A 7,615-nucleotide genomic window follows, 5' to 3' on the forward strand; every position below is an offset into this window, starting at 1 on the left:
CCTGCCCCCCGACAGGCCTCCCGGGAGGCTGCGGCCGGACCCCCGGGAGCCAGGCCCACCAGAGTCTGACTTCTTTCCACGTGGTGAGGGCAGAGCGGCCAGTTGGTGAATGATGGATGGCTTCATGAGGGGGAAGCTACAGCGTTCCCCATAGCTGGTGGCTACAGCGCGACACTGTGCCATCTCAGTGGAACTCCTGATTGTAGGGGCAGTGGTTCGCTGGGACAGCCAGGCCCTGATCGTGCGTATAGTGTTGTCTTATAAGAAGCACTCGCCGGCATAAAACCAGGGCGGGGTGCCCCTCTGGCTAATCACCTCTCCTTTAGTCCCTTTAGTCCCTTTACATCCCCGTTTTTATTCCTCCCTCCATCCTTCCCTCCACCTCCTTGGGTTGTTGGTGCTGAAGGCCACTCACTCACCGACATCCCCGTCCAGGAGCAGCGGGGGAAACCCCACACCTCCCAGTGTGGACTGCTCTTGTAGAATTGGAGCGCACAGGTTGGACCCCAAAGCACTTTTGATTAGTGAAGTTTCCTATCAGAGTCCATAAATACAGGTTTACAAGGGTTTTCCCGGCCCCTCGGAAAGCCATTTCTATAACCTAGAGTCGTTTTGGTTGTGTGCTTGCTCCAACAAGAAAGGAACTGGCCAGCCGGCTTACGTTCTGGATACAGAAAGATTATTTTAAAGGTAGTTTTCCGGTTGCAGACAACCAATTCTTGATTCCCTCACCTACCAAGGCAGTTTGTCATTTTGGCCCTTCACCTCAACACAGCCCACATTTCTTAAAGGCGCAAGTCTTCCCCTACATTGGCTAGAACGCACTACAGCTTTTGAGACAACTTTTGGGCACGTGCCTACAAAACTCTTCCTGATCCTTCACAAGAGAGTAAGGCCAACTGAGAGACTGTAAACTTCCTTACGTCTGGGACTAAACAGATTCCATTGATAAGACGTGTAAGGTTTGCTCACCCTTAGTCACAGTTGGCTACGCGCTGATGCCTTTCTATCTCACAGACTTAGATTCAACCCCAACCCCCTCCTCCCTCAGTGGAGAAAGCACAACAGTTCAAATTCTTATTGCAGGTCATCATAAAAAGGAAAACAGCTTTTACACAGGTTGGGGCATCCTTTATAAGCTTTTCCATTCAGAAAAAAATATATATGACAAGGGAAGCAGGAAGAGAGCATTCCATTATTTCAGTGGATTGCTTTTTAGTGCAAAGTTAGGAGAACACTGGATTAAACATTTTAAGTTGGCCTCTCCCACTCCACCTTTAGTTGGGAGAAGGGTTTTTTACTATTGACTTTTGCATAATGCCCCCTCCCCTCCTTTCCTACAAAGTAACAAATACACCTTCCTTAGCCTGCTCTATTAAAGGCCACCCTTGACTTACGCTCTTCAATTCCCCATCCACCAACACACTCACACTTATACAAGCACATTTTTTCTGGATCCAGAGAGCATTGAGATGTGCATAACTTTTTTAGTATTGCCCTGACTTTCATTCTTTTCAAACAGACATTAACGTGTTCACCTGGTGTGTGTGTGTGTGTGTGTGTGTGTGTGTGTGTGTGTGTGTGTTTCAGATTCCACAGAAAAGGTTTGAATTGGTGTCTAAGTAATAAGTCACCAAGAATCCCTTATTAGATGCCTTCCAGACCACTTGTAAACCAGTAACATTGTTGTTGCCAAATGGAAAGTAGAAGCTAAGATCAGTTTTGTCAAGATATTCCTTTGAGCATTCATCTTTCTTTGACTTTGGATGGTTTGTGGGAAGAAAGGGAAGACTGAATGGGGCAGGGGACCAATGATTTCAGATTCCACAGGAAAGGTTTGAATTGGTGTCTAAGTAATAAGTCACCAAGAATCCCTTATTAGATGCCTTCCAGACCACTTGTAAACCAGTAACATTGTTGTTGCCAAATGGAAAGTAGAAGCTAAGATCAGTTTTGTCAAGATATTCCTTTGAGCATTCATCTTTCTTTGACTTTGGATGGTTTGTGGGAAGAAAGGGAAGACTGAATGGGGCAGGGGACCAATGAGAACCGATGGAAACTTCTTTTTTAAAATTCAAGGCATTTTCCCAGACTGCTGTCTTGCCACCAATGAAAACATACAGAGCAGAAGTCATGAAAGTGGATTATTGCCACTCTGGGCTATGGGAGGCCTGGAGAGCCCTGGCCTTAATTCCTAGCCACCTTCCCCTTCCCTCGCAGCACCCTCCTTGCCTAAGGATTCGGGGCTCTCTCAAAGTTACGGACCTCAGCTGGGTCTAGGTGGACCGAGGCCAAGGCTCTCCGTGGACTTGAGGAAGAAGGGGACTGTAAGAAGAAGCCTGTGTGGGCGGGGCACTATACCCAGAGGGCTGAGGCCACCTGGCAGGATGGCGATCAAGGAGTCAAAACTAGCTCTCAGTGCATGCAAGAGAGCCGCAAGTAGGACCCTTTGGGTGCTAGAGACCAATGTTTAGCTCGTTCCACTCCTCCCCCTGGGCTCCCAACCTAGGTTTTCTGGGATTGGAGACCTACCCAGAGGAGAAGGTTAAGGACACACGCCTAGCCCCTGCCCGACACGCAGGCACGGTGGGCGCTCGCAGAGATCAGGAGACACACCTCAAGTCCTCAGTGGTCTGTGTGTCTGGCTCATGCAGTTGTGCATCGTCAACAGGGGAGGGGAGAGGAGAGCCTCGCTGGATTTCCTTAGTTGCTCTCTCTGAGGTTATGTCTCCTCTCCCCCCATCCTCTGCCTCACCCCATCAAGACCAAATAGAATTGAAACTCCGTTGCCTTTGCCTGCACGGAGCCTAAAAATTCAGGTTTTGATAAGGTTACTGCACCATCGATACAATTGCAGATTTTTTTTAAAGCCTCCTCAAAGAGACAGATGTTTGGGCTGATTAAGAATTCAGGAGAAAACCTGCAGCTGCACCAAGGAATAATCTATTGGACAAATATTTTAATAAAAAGATATGAAGAGATCAGCCCGACCTTGCAAGGTCTTCTGCTTTTTTAAAAAAAAAAAATCTTTATCAAACCCCTATTCTATGGCTTCAATAAACAGAACCCATTACCTCACGGCATCTTTTGTTGGCCCCATACAAGAGAGAACAAAATGGTTATTCAGGGAACGCTTTCGATTTTTATTGTGGGTAGCCTGCACAAAGAGCTGTGTTATTGTATTTAAAAGAACCATCTGTAGCAGAAACAATGGCATCAAATTATCTTTGAATACCCACTGAAAAAAACATAAAGCTTTTTTTTTTTATTCTTCTTCTGTACGGTGGGGGGGATAGAGCAGTGTTAGGATAACTGACTTTTTTGTTGTTCTCTGGGTGCATTCTTCTCGCTCCCCCTCTCTCCCCCTCACCCTCTCACTCCTCTCTCTCTCTCCCTCTCCCTCTCTCTTTTAAAAAATCAGCCATTTGGGGTTTTAAGCCATAAACGATTTTTCTTGTTGCAGGGGATTGCAGTGGCAAAGCTAGGCTAGGTCTTGGAGGCTGGTGTGAGGCGAAGCGGGTGAAGGCAGGAGGCTGATGGAGAGACTGGGGGGAAGAAAAGCCGAAATGGATTCACCGTGCCTTGGATGGAGGATGAGAAAGGAACTGCAAGCTCCTTCAACTGCTCTGTCCGGTGAGAAGTGATCTAGCTTGGGCTGACAAGAGGCTGAGGGAGCCCTCACGTTCTTTCGCTTTTTTACCTGCCAATCAAACTGCTACAAGACAACACCCTGATCTGCCATGGACATGTAAGTAGTTTGCAACCCAACTTTGACATTCAACTGCTAGCTCACTCCTCTCCGCCCACCCCACCCCCAACTCACTTTATTTCCCTCTCATTCTTTTTTTTTTTTTTCCTTTTGACCTTTAAGAGATCTGGAAATACACCCTGTGTGACAGTCGTTTAACACAGGCAGATTTCAGTCTGAAAGCGTTAAGTTGTGGGATTAAATGCTAATTTTGATTTCTTTAACAAATGCAGAAATGAAGTGGCATTATTTTATTCTCCTAACAGTTTTAGTGCTGAACATCATCAGTTGCCTTGCAAGGGTGTATTTGTTTCCTTTTTTTATGAATATGAAGAAATCTCTGAGCCCCCAAAGAGAAATGCAGAAATGAAAGTCAGGCTTCCATTTTAAGAATGTTACATTCTAGCATTTCATCCCTACAAAGAACCTTCTCCAGACCAAGAGTACATAGAATGGAAAGAGTGACTTGAGCCCAAAGATACATGTCATGAAGGGGTTGCTACTATTTCACCTGGCGTCTTCCTATTTTGGTGGTGGATGGGGGGGAGGGGTGTGAAAAAAAGAGAAGGAAAAAGACGTGGCGACACCTCGTTCTTTATGAGAGATTGTCATTGACATCTAGAGATGCAAGAGGGCAGGATAAGCAGGAAATATTACCTGAAGGAAAGAATTACAGGGCATGAGGAAGCTGGAAGCTGGAAGCTGGAAGCCGGGGGTGGGGAGAAGATTCTGTGGGAAGTTGTGTGCGGGCGGATAGGGGCTTGTTCTCTGGCGCCCTCTAATGGCAATGAGAACCACTGTTTTACTTTCTTAATTCAGTACTGGGAAAAGCAGCTGGGTTTTTTGTTGTTGCTGCTGGTGGTGGTTTTTTCTCCTCAGACTTAGAAACTAGAGACTATTCGTGGATTAAATTGATTCTTTTCATCCCAGAAACTTATGCATATATCTTTAAATTATCAATGTTTTCTCCTCAAACATCCCCTCCTCTCCCAAAATTTTGTTAGACTAATAGAGGAGGAGAGGCTAATGGTAAATTGATTTATGGAGGGTGGCCCATGCCCAGTTAGTAACTCGGAAAAAGGGATTCCTTTGCTACCTGAACATCATTCGGACTCTTATAGGAGTGTGTAGGGTGTGGGGTAGAGTGGGGAGGGATGATTTGGAAATTGCAGATTCTGACACGGGTTCATTATAATACAATTTAAAGGGGGCTCTTAGGAACCTCTGTTATTGCGACATGTGGTGGTCAGGGGGCTTTCCTTCCCGCCTCCTTTTTCTTTTTTCTTTTTCTTCTTTCTTTCGTTCTTTTTTTTTTTTAATTTGGTAGATAAAGGTTAATCTTGGGCTGAATGATAGAGCTATGATTGACAAGAGAAAAGGTGTTGAGGGCAGGTCGCGCTGTCTTATTTACAGCCCACTGCTTGCTGTAGAGTCTTTGTTAGGACTGGAAAGCTAATTTAGTGCTGATCAAAAGCACCACAGAGTTAAAGGACTGGTAATGACTGCTAATTTCATTTCAGCCTCATGCATCCCCAACTGCTGTAATTAAAGACACGCTATTTAAATACAGGTGAAGGTTTTGGGTTGTTTTTTTATGTTGGGGTGGGGGTGGGTGGATTACAATTTTAGTTAGATTTCATCGTATACATGGGTGTTATGTAGTCCAACACCAGATTTATTTTTAAGAGCCGTTTCATGTCATTTATACCTGGCTTTGCAGAATCGACAGTTTAAAATGTGTCAATCCATAAAAGCTCCCATTTAAAGAAAGAAAGAAAGGAAGAGGGGGAGGATGCAGAGGAGTAACTGTTGGGGGGGTGGATTTAAATATTTGGGTCTCTTCCCCCGCACCCCACCCCACTTCAAATTAATAGAAGGGCCTTCGAAATAGCTAAAGTATTTGAAACTTGGGGCAAGGTTAACAGGCCAGAGGGATCAGTGTCAGCTTTTAAGACTTCTAAAAAGCTGATCATGTGAACAGATGGAAAACTATATTTTTAATTAAATAATTTCCCTTACACTGTAGCTGCAGAGTTGGCTCAGAAACCGTGTAATTCCTCAACCGATAGGAGTTTCTTTATGAGAACATCAAAGCATAAAAAGCTCTACATTTTCGGAGTTGGTTAAAATTGATAACCACCCCCCCCACCCACACACACACCCCAAAAAAGAATTTAGTCTTTAATCTCTTTTTATCCACGGAGACTAAAGCTCTGTACTCGACCCGGCAAGCGGCTTTCGCCTTCCGGGGCTGGAACCCGGCTCAGATGTGAAGCGGCAATGAGCCGCCGCTCAGGTTCGTGCCCAGCGCCCCCTGTTGGACACAGTAGAAGCTGCGCAGCGCCAGTCCTGGAAATCGCTAGAACCTTGCTCTGGGGTTAGATACAACTCTTTATTACTCTCCAGAACGGAGATGGGGGCAAAGAAACAAGCTTTATATCCTTTAAAGATAATTTAATTGTAAACCAATAAAAATTACAAGGAGATAATACAATTTTAATTTAGTAAAAAGTAAAGCTTAACCTCCTATTCCTCCTCCTCACATCCTAGCCAACCCCTACCCCCCATTTGGGTTTAGGGCTCTTATTAAAGATTCTGTGATAGTGAGACAGGTAGAGAAGCACGATTTAAAAAACAAAGAGAATTTCTTCTGTGGCAGTGGAGAATCAAGCCAAAGTTACTTCTCCCGTTAGGTACACATTCAAAAAACAAAACGGACAGTGCTGCTGTATGCTGTTTTGACATTGTCAACAGCATCTTGGATGCCATCAGAGATCCTTCCAGGATTGTAACCGAGTCTCTGAATAAATGAAATATTTGCTCCTTTTTGTTTATTTTCATAATGTAATTAAAAGGCCAGTCTGTTCTTTGAATGTTTCCCATCCCCAAACCGATCTTGATCAAACTTTTCCTTTCCCCGTTAGTGGTTAAATTCCAGATAGTATTTAAGAAGCAGGTGCCTGACACCTTTCTTCTTTTATCTCAGCCTTAGGCTTTCAGGGAAAGTGGGCCAGTGATAAAGAGTATTTTCTTTTGAAATTCATCATTTCCATGGACCAGGAACCCAAATTATCCTAGGGGGGACGAGGACTGCTTTTACACTTCCAAAAACTACCTGTCCCCATAAGAAAGCGCTTTGACCTGGTCTTTGGTGAGCAAATAAAGACCAAAGTGCACTCTGCATTCTTTCAGAGAGATCAACTATCAAAATGAGACCTCTTTTGAATTTAAAACAATGGGGAAATATGGGTTTATTTAGGTGTGTAAAGTCAAGTTGAAATAATTCGTGCGCTAAATGAACAGATGAGGTCTCAGCAAGGTGTTTTATGATTTCAGTCATCAGAGATGTACTTACAAGTTTAATTTTTAGATAAAATTTACCTTAAGAAGTTTAGGGCTTGTTTCGCCCATTGAGGAAACCAGCTGAAGTTTCAGGCGGAATTACTTTTACAGATATTTATACTGTGGCTACGCAAATTGTTCATGTTGATCTCTGCTTTCTTCCTCCCACCTCCCAAAATCAGTGGGTCCGCGGTTGTGCTTTTAGGGGAACTGCTGAAAACAATTTGGTGCGGTGAGAGATGCCTTCTCCATCTGATTCCAGAATCGAATCTCGGCTTAGGCTTCTCAATAAATTAGTTCGGATACCGTGGCAGGAAAAGAATCAGCGTTTTTTGGGGTGGTTTTTTTTTTAATCCATTTTTACCCGGAATTCTATCGAAATGAGCCAGCGGGATTCCGCGCTACCGACCTTCCTACCCTTTGCTTTCCCCGAAGACTGGCACCATGACAGTCGTGTTCAGTGCGGGCAGCTGCGGACCCAGCGCCAACCCGGGAAGGGAAGCAGCGAAGCGCGGACTGCCGCGT

This window comes from Myotis brandtii, unplaced genomic scaffold, assembly GCF_000412655.1.
Source record: "Myotis brandtii unplaced genomic scaffold, ASM41265v1 scaffold127, whole genome shotgun sequence".
In the NCBI taxonomy this organism is placed as follows: Eukaryota; Metazoa; Chordata; class Mammalia; order Chiroptera; family Vespertilionidae; genus Myotis; species Myotis brandtii.